This window comes from Alligator mississippiensis, chromosome 11, assembly GCF_030867095.1.
Source record: "Alligator mississippiensis isolate rAllMis1 chromosome 11, rAllMis1, whole genome shotgun sequence".
Classification (NCBI taxonomy): domain Eukaryota; kingdom Metazoa; phylum Chordata; order Crocodylia; family Alligatoridae; genus Alligator; species Alligator mississippiensis.
Window position 1 is genome coordinate 36,973,942 of NC_081834.1, and position 13,625 is coordinate 36,987,566.

General features: G+C 44.9%; 1 protein-coding gene across 2 annotated transcripts in view; it reads left to right on the forward strand.

The window, feature by feature from the left end:
* The first annotated feature begins 413 nt into the window (after positions 1–413).
* THSD4 (thrombospondin type 1 domain containing 4) overlaps positions 414–13,625 on the forward strand; it is a 702,916-nt gene continuing 689,704 nt past the window's right edge. Inside the window, exon 1 of one of the 2 annotated variants that reach the window (XM_059714825.1) lies at positions 414–552. The gene's annotated coding sequence lies outside the window, so the exon portion shown is untranslated. The remainder of the gene's footprint in view (positions 553–13,625) is intronic. The other variant, XM_019477615.2, reaches the window with a different exon arrangement.

The window sequence follows — 13,625 nt, forward strand, 5'->3', positions numbered from 1 at the left end:
CGGGCTGAAAGGAGACCAGAAACGGCCACGCCAGTCTGCAGGGGGCCAGGTCACCGAGATGAGAAAAGAAAGAGTCTAAAAGAGTCTCCTGAAGTACTGCTTGCAATTAGAAAGCAACCCGAACAGCGAGTCCATGGCTGAGGGAACAAGCGCTGCTGCTTTCCCTCCCATGAAAAAGATGCCGGGGGCATCCCTTGCTCGCTCGCGGCGCCACGTCCTCCTCGTCCCGCGGCCGGTCCGGCTGCAGCCTCGCGGGGTCCCGCGGCTCCGCGCGCCCCGGCCGGACCCGCCTGTGCGGTCGCAGCCCCGCGGCGCGGCGCGGAGCCCCTGGGCCGCCGGCGCGGGGCGCGTTGTTCCCCGGCGCAGCCGCGAGGTGGCGGCAGGAGGGGCCGCCGTGCTGGTGCCGCGGCCGCTGCCCCCGCGGAAGCCGCGCTCGGGACACACGAGCCTTCCCCGCGGCCGCTCGCAGCTCCCCGCGGCGGCGGGTGCCTGCGCTCCGTCCCCGGCCCGCCCGCCCGGCTCCTCGGCGTGGGCGCCAGCGCCGCCGACAAGGTAACCCCGCTCCCCGGCGGGCCGGGCTGCGGGCGGCTCCGCGCCGGGGAGGCTGGGCTCGGGGGCAGCCCCCGTCCCGTCCCGTCCAGTCCCGGCTGGGCAGGGCTCCGCAGCCCGCCTGCTGCCCCGGGCTGGGTCGGTCCCCGGTGGCCCGCGGGCAGCGGGTGCACATGGCAGCGCCGTGAGGCGGCTCCGGGCACGTGGAGGGAGCGGGGTGGGCGCGCCCCTGGCGACCTCGGCGGCCCGCGCGAGCTGCTCTCGGGGCCTGCCGTGCCCGCCGCTTGGAGCCGCACCTGAGGGTCATTTCCTTCCTCGGAAATGGGGCCAACGCGGTCTTTTGTGCAGCGATGCTTTTGGGGGAGCCCCTGGGTTTTGCTTTGCTCCAAAGAACTTCCCTGAGTGCGGCTTTGGCAACTCAAGTAGTTGCCCCCCTGCTCACTATTGATAATTTGCATTGATACAACATTTATTTTGTAGTGCTGCTGAGGAGAAAGAGATATTTGGGGGGTGGGGATCAAAGAACACTGTTTAATTTAGTAGCTTCACAATTAAACACTCTTTTTGATTCCCCCCCCAATCGATATTGCCTCAGAAGAGCTCTGCAAAATAAAAATTGCCTCAACACTTATTGTCAGCACTGATCAGGGCAGTTACTGCAGTCGCCAAAGCCGCACTCGGAACGTCTTCAGGACAAGAACATCGCACTATGGAGAAAAAAAGCCAGTGCCAGATGTCTTTAGATTTACCACCAGTTTCCCACACATGTTGCTTCTGTCCCCATCTGTTTTACAAGCAGAAAATACACTGGAGGTAACCAGCGCTTTCCTTAGTCTAGTGCTGACCATGGTACCATCAGTGCAGTGACAGCTTGTCCATCTACTTCTGGGAGCTGGATCCGACCAGTTTAGACTTCTGCCTGGTACAAGGTACATGATGGGCACCGTCCAAACCACTCAAATCTCCCCGTTTCACCATGCAAACTCCAGGCAGTGGAATTCAACAGATTCCCCTAATTCTTGACCTCATTACACAATTTTTGTTTTCTTGTGTGTTTTTTTTTTAAAGCTATGTGAAAGTTTCAAAATAATTTAGTGTCATAGCAGAATTAAATAGAAGAGACTAGAAAGATAGATTGCCTTTGAGAGGAAACACCCCACACATGAAGGACACATCCTAAGATTTGTCTAGAAGGACCATGCTAGCAGCTTTCCCTCAAGGGGTAAAGGTGCCTTACAAGTAAGCACAGTAGGCAAATGCAGCATGTTTGCCTGAGAGCCACTGCCTTACTCTGGCCCCTGACCTCAGCTAGTTCAGTTTAATTTAGGATTAGTTCAGATTCTGCTTCTTTTTACACTGATTTAAATCTAGAGTAGTTCCCTCAGACGAGCAGTAGCTCTGTTGTTTCTACACTGAGTTGGCTGTTTGCTGGATGTGAAGTTTCTTTGTCTTTTTGAGCTTCATATAGCAGGTTGATCCACAGTGACAGCAGATTTAATTACAGAAAATTAATTAGGGATGTCAGTAGGCAGTGACAAATTTTACAATTGGAGTGTTCTGCTTTTGGAGAATGTGGATAATTTTGTTTTTTGAACCTACTCCAAATTAAGCCCAAAACCTACAATAAAAAGAAGTGACATGAAGCCTTTTGAAATATCAGAAGTGGTGAGGTGTCAATCTGTGGAGATGATTACAGCAGATATATTGTTGTTTTTAACATTTTGGACCTACTTCTCTGCTGCTATTGGACAGCTGACTTCAGGGAACTCGCCTGCATCAAGCAGTGATGACCATGTGTAGGGTGAGACTCTTAAATCCAATTTCCACGGAAACAAAACAGTCTGTGACAGGCCTGATGGTTTTAAGAGAAGGACCCTCAAAGGACTTTGAATCAGGCTTTGTGAGAACAGTTAAGCTAGATAGTTAAGTACCTAAGCCAGCCACGCATTAGAACTTGAGCTTTGTCCACGTGAACATGTGTATTATCTTAAGGTTTTGATTTGATAAAGCCATTACTTTTTCCAAATAGAAAAAAATTATACTGCAGCATGTATCAGAACATAAGGATTGCCGTAGTAGAGCAAAAAGTCTAGTTTAGTATTCTGTGTTGGCAGTATCTTATCTGTCATTATAGATGCATGCTCCTAGCATCTGGCAATTTTTAATCCTTTTATATTTCTAAAACTCCTCCTTTGTCATAGTATACCACTATGCAGAAATTGGCTTGAAAACTTATCATACACATGTTTTAGTCTCATAGGTATGGATGCATTTTCTTTTCATAGACTAGCACACCCTGCCTTAAGTGCAATCCAAGGAATATAATTGTGAATCAAACTTTGCTATGAACTTTCGTGGCCTAAACCTGTCAGTTGATTACCCCGTGCTACATTTTTAACCTGTAGTATATTATGTAAGAGCAGTCTGTTGTATATTTATCAACTATGTGACTTCTCTGGACTTCTGTCAGGCAAGGTTCTTTGGGTAGATGTGATATCTTTTATTAGACCAACTGAGTAGTTGGAAAAAAGTTCTTAGCAAGCTTTTGGGCGCAATCATCCTTCTTTAGGCATAGGGAGTCCCTGCTGTTCTGAGACTCCAAGGAACTTCAAGGAGACTTTGGATTTCTGTGACATTCAAGATAGTACATGAGACCAGAAAATTCTCCTGGTATGTGTGAGGCAGCAGAAATAATGTACGTCTTGTATTGCGCTCGCATTCTAATAGGGCAGAGGTATTAAGCTTATCTGGCCCTGTGGGCTGAAGGGAGTGTGGGACCAGTCTGCATGTTGGATTGAGCCTATAGACTGGCTTGCAAGTTGGAGCTAATGCATGCCCTAGACCAGCCCTGTGTGCAGTGCAGGTGCCGGCTTCAGCCCCATGTACCACATTCAGCACATGCCAGCCCTGGCCCTGTATGCTGCATGCCACTCATGCCAGACAGGCTCTGTGTGCTGGATTTGGCACGCGAGGCTGGTTTGTCTTATGTGGACCAGGCCCGAATCCAGCAAGCAAGGCTGGTTTGGTACTGGTGCTATATGTAGCACACTTTCTGAAATAGCTTTGCTTGCCATGTAAAATATGTGACAGACTGGCTCTGTCAATGCAGTGTTCAGGGCTGGGGCTGGCACCTAGGGCTAGTCTGAGACCCACAGGCAGCAGTGTGGCCTGGCTGATAGGACTCTGTGGGCTGGATCATTGCACCCATGTAATAGGTTGTATATCAGTGTGGTTCACTTCAGTGGAGTAAAATATTTTTTTCTTTTTCATACTATCTCAGGATCTGGCCCTGGATCCTGTTTTATATTGATACTTCCTCATTGATTGATTGATTTATATTTACTAGCTTACCTATGAACGGTCTCATACACTCATTGTCTCATAGAACTGTTTAGGTATGTTTTTCTCACTAGGTATTTTATTGCTTCCTGCAGAAGTGAGATAAGAGAGATAACAAAATTTAAAAAGGAGCTTCAGTCTCCAGGGCTCTGCAGCTCATCTGGGCTGCAGGAATTGATAATAACTGAAATAAAAAGTGCTTACAAACTATAGAAATGTCCTGTTCTGTCCAGTTTTCATTGAGAGCCCCATGAACTTCATGACAGGGACCTATTTCTACATTGCTTTTCACAGTTGTGGATTCGGGCATTGCTGGAACTTTGGTCAATATTTTTAATCATGATACGCTTGCTGTTAAAAACTGTATAGCAAATAGCACTTATACACGTGCATTGAGGCTGCTCCAATGCACTGTAGAATAATTGAGTCTCCTGGAGTGTGGTAATTACTGTGCTCCAGCAAATTCCAGCATCAGTGTCTCTGCATTGAAAAATGGTTGTGGGGGTGCTTTAACTAAAGCTTGTCTGAACTTTAATTAAACTGCCCCTGCTGCCATTTTTCAGTGTGAGGACACTAATACATGTGATGCTCTGGGTGCTTTTAATAGAGTGCCTAATTAAAGGCTCCTCCCTGCTTACCCACCTCCCCGGCCTCCCGGAGTATGTGTATAAATACTCTTGAGTGGTTGTCTGCCAATATCTACCAGAGAGATGCTAGTAATTCTTTTTTTTTTAAAGAGGTAGTAAGTATTGGCAAGTGTTTGACATTTTAGAGGCAAACACTGTTCTTAAAGTGTGATGGTGCAGTGTAAATAAGGCACAACTGACCCTTGTAAATCAAAGACAAAATTACTTACAATTGTATAGGATTAGGGAGAATTTGGGAGAGGCTTCTATTTCTTTACACTATTCCTGACTTGCTCTGTAATCTTGGTCAAATCATCTAGCTTCTCTCCATTTTGTCTCCCTAAAATGAGGATAATACTGTTCCTCACACGGTATTCATTTACTGACTTTTGAAAATTCTTTGAGATAACTCACAAGAGAAGTAGTGGAGGCATGAAAACTATAATAAAAACACTTTTAATGCATAAAGAAATCTAGTGATACAATCTGTGCCTTTTCAGACTTTTCAATGCGTGTTTTCGAATTGTGGCTTAAACACTTGCTTGTTGGCTATTTTCTATCAGCTTGTGACAGTCCTGGGCTGCTACTTTTTGGCATCTCATGCCAGTATTTATTTTGAACCTGGCTTTGGAACTTAATTTCACAAGAAGATTCCATGCTCTTTATATGGAAAAATTGAATTACACATTTGCCATCAGTTCTGTAGGTTCTTTTTTTTTGCAGCAAGTGCAAGAGCCAGTGTCTGTTTTCTTCAGACACCTGATACTCTGTCCTTTGAAATCAGTGCAGAGGCTGCCACTGACATGAATAGATTTTGGATCAAAAACCCAAATTTAGGATGTAGGACTGTGACTGAAAGGAAGTAATTGATTTGGGCCACAAACCAATCAGAATTTCAATGCATGGGTCTCTAGACCAATGGTTGATAGTTTTTTCCAGCAGCAGGCTGTAATGACCCAGCTTGGGGTGGAGGTGGGCTGGCACCAGGACCCAGCTGCCAGCGCTAGGACTTGGTCATTGCTCCTGCTTCTCCCTACCTGGCTAGGCTGCAGTGTGGGCAAAGCCCCTGCAGTTGAATGCTGCCAGAGTCCCCGGCTCTGGGTTGAATCCAGAGTCTTGCTAATGTTGCTGGCATCTCCTCTAGACAACAGATTGTCTGTTAGTCTCTATGAGTCCTTAAAGGTAGTAATTAAACTTGTGCTGCTCAGGAATGTACATCAGCTGTTTTGATCTAAGGGTTAAGTATGCATGCTCCTGTAGTGACATAAGCGAGCTTATATTGCCCTTATTTTGACCCTGCATGAAGCAGGGTTAAAGCAACAGTGGTTTTGCTATACCTGTATTTCTTCGGAATCATGAAAGTGTAACAGTTGCTTCGTAACAGCTTATACCCATATCCTTTCATATCAATGCATCTTTTGTGTCTCTCTGTACCCTGTGATTACTGATAGGGCAATGGAAACTAGGAGAATGACTTGGCAAAACAGATGCAGACAGCGAGGTCTTCTCAAGCATTGGACCAGATTTTCACTTGGTATAAAATGCTCCAACTAGTTTTTGCAATGCTAAAATGAAAAATGTTACTATGATCAGAAGGTAAATGAGCAAGTTCTCCATCTAGAAATTTGGTTCTTCTGTTCAGAGAAACTTGGGAATAGGGACTGTTCTTTCCAACAGCATCCTCTTATTCTGTCACCTCAACCCCAGAGAGTGTCTGTAGTGGTAGTTGTTGGCCTTAGGGAAAATGGTACTATGGGTGAATTTGTATTTGTGCACCTTCCCCCGCCATCCCCAAAGTCAGTGAAGCTGCTGCAGGCAGAGACAGGTGGGCACAGGTGTGGGGTACAGATCAGCATGGTGTGTGAGTAGAGGCAGAAGAGCACGGTGTTAGGCAGGCACCACTGCTGCTGTGCAGGAGCAAGGCCAGTGGACTGGAGCAGGTGCTACCCTGTTTGCACGTCCACGGCCCGGCTCCTCCTGAGCAGTGGCTGGAGGCAGGGGATGATCTGGGCTGGGCAATGCTTCTCCTGCCAGGGAGGGGTAGGAGGGGATCGGGTGGGGAGAGAGCGCTGCTGTAAGCATGAGCTGCTCGCATGTGTGTGTATGTGTTCATGTACGTGTGTGTGGTGGCCTCCTAACCATCACACCCTGGGCAGTTGCCCACGTTGTCCAAACCTAAGGCTGACTCTGTTGCTGGCTTCTCATTCCCAGGACCAGGTAGTTTCAGGTGGCATTCTGTTGAATGCATTTGAAGGGGAAAGTCATGTTTGTTTCCCACTGGCCTGCTTATAGAGAAGATGTGTTTGTGTTAGTGGGACAAAAACTAGTCTTGTCTGACTTGTGTGGAGAAATGACCAAATTTTAAACCTCTGCAAATAAAGTTTCTTAGAGAGTATGAGACTTAGCTGTGTAGGAGCTGAGGCTTGACAAGATTTGGTCCATAGTGCCAACCCCAAACTTTGAAGTGGTGCCAGCGTTAACCATTAAAAACTCATGAGGTAGGCCTGCTTGAGAATCATGAGATTGGCTTACAAATCGTGCAATTTTAAAATTAATGTGTTTTGTCCTAAGGATGTTGAGCCCTTAGGGTTCACATTTTTAGCCTTTACTGCAACTATGAGGTCTGGAAACTTATTTTTGTAATGAAAAATAGGATTGCTGTGTAATCCATGGCTTCAGGATTGGAGCTTTCAGAATAATTGCAAAACTCAGGTTTAAATTGTCAGGAGCTGGTAACATTAAATAAAAGTCAGCTCAGAGTAGAGGGGCAGGGCTGGCTTGTTTACCACTTAAACTTTTATTTCATTTTCAAAGTTAATACCAGCATAATATGTCCAGGGCCCTAAGAAAGACTTGTAATGAAGATGCTTTATTATGTATGCTCTGCTGAGGCAGGTTTTACCATTTTGTGAAAAAAACAGGGGGAAATTGCTGCCTTCTGTGATCTTTTTATAGTTCCCTGTAACTATGGGTTCACAAGTGCATAGCACAAAACTGTTTTTTAAAGTGCTAAATTTTCTACTGCCCTTTTTATTTAGGTCACTATGCCATTTTGTTCAGTTCTTTTTTTGGATGTCTAGGAACTGCTCTAGTAAGACAAGAACACTGGGTTTTTAGTTTTAAAAAGTCTTTTGATAACATGCTGTGATAATGGAATGCTAAACTTCCTCATCTGCTGAACCCACATCTCTGCTCGCTCCTACCCTCTGCTCGTGAGGAATCCAAACCAGCACCAAAACCTATGGAATTTTGTCTTAAAGCAAGAGAGCTTTGAAGAGAAAGAAGTGGCCGGGTGGGTCCACCTGCCTCTAGGGCTATCTGTACAATTTTTTCTTCAGTTCAGGAAGAATAAAATCTTGATACTCACTGCTTATGCCAAGGAGTGCCTTGCTTTGTGGGATTACAGTGATTCACAGTGAGTGTGGTTATCAATACAACATGACATACTAGTGACTGATGAGAGACAGCAGCCATTTAGCACAGATAGGACAAGTGTCTGTACATATTTTATTAAAAAAATTCTGTCACTGCAGACTTCTAAATGCACTATCACACTTCTAATATAGTCCTAAGTAGTCCAACTGTTATCAATAGGTGTTTTGCCTGTGAGGACCCTAGGAATGGGTCCTGGGATCTTAGAATGTCTAGCTAGGCTAAAGACTGGATGCATATTTTATATTTTTGTGCATATTTTAGACAAAATACACAATTTCAGTAAAGTCATGAATACAAGACAGACAGATTCACAGAAGTTTAGGGCTGAAAGGGACCTTGCGAGATCATCAGGTCCAGCCCCCCCTGCTCTGGGCTGGAAAGACTGCTGGAGTCAAATAACCCCAGTAAGGTGTGTGTCCAGTTTCCTTTTGAAGATCTCTAGGGTGGGTGCCTGCACCACTCCCACTGGGAGTCTATTCCAGAATCTGGTCACATAAACCATGAAGAAGTTTTTCCTTATATCCAGTCTGAAACCTTCTTCTAGGAGTTTATGATCATTGCTCCTGGTTTTCCCCTGGGGCGCTTTGGTGAATAATTGTTCACCTAGCCCCTGATGCTCACCCCTGATATATTTGTAAGCTGCCACCATATCCCCCCGAAGCCTTCTATGTTCTAGGCTGAACAGTTCCATATCTGTCAGCCTTTCCTCATATGGCTTGCTGTTCATGCCTCTAGTCATATGAGTGGCTCTTCTCTGGACTCTCGCAAGCTTCTCCACATCCTTCTTGAAGTGTGGCGCCCAGAACTGGATGCAGTACTCCAGCTGTGGCTTCTCCAGTGCTGAGTAGAGTATGAGAATAACTTTCTTAGTTTTGCTTGAGATGAATTGGTTGATGCATGCCAGTGTATTATTTGTCTGCTAACTATAGCATCACGCTGGTAGCTCATATTCATTTTATGGTCAATTATGACCCCCAGGTCTCTTTCAGATGTGGTGCTAGCTAGCGTAGCACCCCAGAGCCTGTAAATTTGTTGCGGATTTTTGCTCCCCAGATAGAGCACTTTACACTTCTCAGTGTCAAACACCATCTAGTTCTGGTCCACCCATCTAACTAATCTGTCTAGGTACGACTGGATCATCAGCCTATGCTGATGCATGGCTGCACTTCCCCACAGCTTAGTGTCATCGGTGAACTTTGCCAGTGTGCTTTTTCACCCCTACATCCAGATCATTGATGAAGATGTTGAAAAGCACTGGTCCAGGTACCAAACCCTGGGGGACCCCACTGGCTACCTTTCACCAGGTTGACACATCTGTTTCATTAATACTCTCTGGGTCTGACCCCACAGTCAGTTTACCATCCATCTGACTGTTGAATTGTTGAGCCCATAGTCCCCTAGTTTTACCTTGAGAGCCTCATGTGACACCAGGGCTAGGAACAGACATTCAAAAAGCCTGAGCCTGAATTGATTCAATCTTTGCAGGTTAGTCTAATCTGGATAGGCTAAACCAATTTCTAGCTGTACAGGCGTCCCCTGTGGACTGAAAAAATGCATCAACATGCCTGGAGTGGCTCAGGCTAGAAGAACAGGGGACACTAGAGCAGCCCTCCCTTCCCTTGTACAGCGCTGAGCTGAGGGGGATGTGGCCAGGCCCTGGCAGGATGATTGGAGTAGGGAGGGGTTCCCCACTCCCTCCTGAGCAGCCCAGCAGGGAGTTGCTAACACAGTGTTTATCACCCCTAACTCAGTGTTTATCAGTTCATTAAGAAAACAAACAGCCCCTCGCCATTAGTTCAAGCTCTTTTCAAACAGCTTTTCAAGGAAGGAATGGAGGGACATTACCAGCTACCTGTTGATTAGCTTGAAAAAGCCCTAAGCTGACACAGTCCTGTCTGCCACAGCATGGACGGTAGCCAGTATGTGGTCTGCTAGCTAATACTGAGAGGTGTCTATGTAAGGCAGAGGGGAGGGGGGAATTCCTGCTTGAGCAGGGAGTGGTCAGAGGGGAGCGGGAGGAAGCCAGGCAGACTACACTGTATGTTCAGCCAGCCCAGCTCTGGAGCAGTGTGCCCCACTCAGCCCAGAGAGCATGCTGGGAAGCTGGGGAACTCTGATTTAACTTTAACCAGGAAGGGGTCTGGAACAGCCATTGCATAAACTGGTTTGACCCAAATCAGTTAAGTCTGAAACTACATTCATAGGTTCATAGATGCTAGGGTCGGAAGGGACCTCAACAGATCATCGAGTCCGACCCCCTGCCTAGGCAGAAAGAGTGTTGGGGTCAGATGACCCCAGCCAGATTTATCTCAAACTGGCTTCAGCCATTTTCAAACTGGTTTATGTGCACTGAACATCTGTTCTGTTACAGGTTTAAACCAGTTTCTGATCACTTAAACTAGTCTATGTATAATGTCTGCCCCTAGCTCAAGTCCAAGACATTCCCTGTCAATCCGTTTGGCAAAGAGAAACACTTACATGTCTAGTCCTACTCCAAGATATTAAATAAAATTAACATGATATATCCCCTGACATAAGCTGTCCTGCTGGGTAGATGAAATTCCTGAATGTGGCAGCAGTGAAAACTGTATCTTGTATTTTCTTACTCCTGTGGAAGACTGTAGGGGGGAATGAACATGGAACAACAGGTAAACCTGCTTGCAGACCCTTTCGGGCTGTGTGTAGAACTTAAGCATTTTATCAGAGCAGCCCAGAGATCAGGATTTAAGAAAATAAAGGAAATCAACTATTAACTGATAAGGTTTAGCAGAAAAAGAACTGTTGTGAAATCTTCAGGCTTCTGTAGCAACCCTAGGGTTAAAGCTGAATCTCCATTTTGATTTCGCAGTAATAACTGACTACTAAAATGTAATACCCTGTATTCCTTTGTTACATACTTTGTTGTTGTTTTCAAATTGTATCCTATATTGCTCAGTAAAGGATGAAACATATTAGTGTTTACTGGCCTACAGTTTAAAGTTCCAATCCAGCAGAGTGCTCAGAACTCTTGATGGGCCTGGGGAGCTGAAAGCACTTTTCACTGCTGAGGAGATGTGAAGAATATTGCAAGACCAGGCTCTGATTTATTATGCTGATGCTGTTAATTTTCTAATTGCCTCTAAACATTTTTGTGGAGTTTATCTCCTGACTGACCACACCTGGCATTGGCTGACACTTGGCACAGTAGAGCTCAGCCTGGGAGCACATTGAGACCATTTAACATAATTTGGGGCGAATAAAAGAAATCAACATGGCAGCTCGAATTTATTAGGATATTTGATGCTATTTCTCTACTTTCAGGATCTGAAACTTGTTTTATTTCTTACTTGTGGTTAATCTTTTATTAATTTTACTAGTTTAAACACAACATGTTTTTAAAACTTTTTATTTTAAACCCTGGGTTTTGAAATACTTAGTAGGTTTTTTTTCTCTTAAGTGGAAATTTCATAAGGGTATTTTCATTATGAAAATGACCCAATACAACTCCCAAACTGCTATGATATCAGAGAGGGTCAGTGAGCCACAATCCAAAATTTCAGTGAACACATAGGTTCTGGCAGTGCTTCTTATTCTTGCTTTTACATGCTCCCTTCCCAATTTGCTTTTTATGGGTAAAAGTAAAAGATCTTGCCTTGCCTTCTGATTGTGTTAAATGCTATGCAGAATTACAGTAAAAGTCTATGAATAAGCTTCCGTAAAAACAACAACAATTTGAGTCCATAAAGCTTGACAAATATGTTGAAAGATTAGCTCTGATATTGGTTGTCTCAGTTTTGTGAGGGTCTGATTTGAGACATTGGGATATTTAAAACAAGCAACTGGCTGGGTGGTGCATGAAGAACCAGAAACTGGAAAAATGTTCCTTTTTTTACAGTCATTTTCTTCTTATAGTGCTGTCAAAACCTTGGCCTCAGCACTTATAGCTGTGCTAAGCTCTGCTACTCTCTCTTACATTCATTAAGTTTTTCTTTCAGTATGTTGTGAATCTCCATTTTTCACTTGTATACACATGGGTGTTTTGCCTAACAGCTTCAGCTGGTGTCAGGTGAAGCTCAGCTCTGTATAATAACTTGCCCTTGAGCACAAATAAGTTCACCCTTTATCTGCCAAGGACTGACCTCTTATTTCTTTTCACCTTACACAATAGAAACCCTATTCAGAACTCTTCACTCACATTTTATTTATGCAAAACTCCTAGGGATTTCAAAAGACTTGCTTGGGTAAGAAGCACTGCAAAAGGCCTAAGTTTTCTATGGTGGTGGTGGAAGCTACTGCATTATGGATGAATTGCGAAATCAGGCTTAGTTTTAGGATTTATTGTGATATAAAAAGAGAGGCTGGGGCCAGAGCACATTTTGTGCTTGACCAAAACATAAGAGGGTTGTCAAAATGTACCCCTTTTTAAAGAAAGATAAACTCTGGGTGTGATAGTGCTTACATATATACAGCTTTAATACTTTTTATTAAAGATATACTAATAAATATTTAACATATTAAAGATATACTAATAAATCCCTGGGATGTGTTATATATGAAGTCAGAGTAGATGACTGGTTTCTTCTTTCCTTAAAATATAGTGAATGAGAAATATTAGGTAATTGAGTAATAATATTGAGTATGAAATAATAATAGATGTGTTTTCTAGTTCTTTAGCTGTAAGACATTTTAGAGTGGTACCCTCCAGAGATGGTACAGGAGACTGAGCTTCTCCTTAAGTGAGAGATGCTTAACCATAAGTAGTTTAATTGAAATTCTATCACAAATCTCTTGATTTAAAAAATATTTTGTGTTGTAACAATGACAAATCAGAAATGTAAATGCAGGTAGTTAGGTTCCCAAGTGACTGACTTGGCATGTAAACTGACTTTAAGTTACTACTGAACATTTTTTTTTAAACCTCTGCCTGTGAAAATGCTGGTGTAATCCTGTAATTCAGATGCATTTTCTGTGAGTCACCAGTGCTTAAATTAATGTATTGGAACAGTTTTTTTCCTCTGGATAGCATAAGAAGGAAAGAAATCTAGTTGAAAGCTAGGTATAAAGTTGAATGAGATGAGCAAATTAACCCCCCCCCCATGTTTCTTCACCTGGGCTAAGTACAGACAGTCAAAAAGCCAGAGGCTAAATCGATTCAGTCTTTTCAAGTTAGTGTGAGCTGCAGAGATTAAAATGAGAATCAAGTGAATAGAAATTAACTTTTGATTCAGAAAATGCAGTCCTATGCCTGCAGTGGCTCAGGCTATAAGCGTGGGGGTGGGGGGTGAGGGGGTGCTAGAGCATGCTTCCCAGCCTGCCAGACAGAAGCTCCAAGGCTTTTCCTTCCTCCCTCCAGAGGGGGCATGGCCACACTCCATCCTAGGGCTGGCATGCTGAGGCCAGGGGGAGGGGTGCTTTAAACCCCACTTCATGGCTTGCATGAGACCCCAACCTGGGTCTGCCTGGGTGGGGGCTAGGCCGTGCCTGCCAGGCTTCTGCTCCACAGCTCACCACTCGAGGTGGGGAGGAGGGCAGCCCCTCGGGCCCTGGCAGACTATTCCCTACTTGTTGCTGGAGTGGTGGGGGCGTGGACATGGGGCGGGGAGCGGGGTTGGGGGGGAAGCCTGGGAGATACTGCCCCACAAGCAAACCCCGGCTGGGGTCTGGGGCCAGGGAGGGCGTTTAAACCCCCTTCCTCAG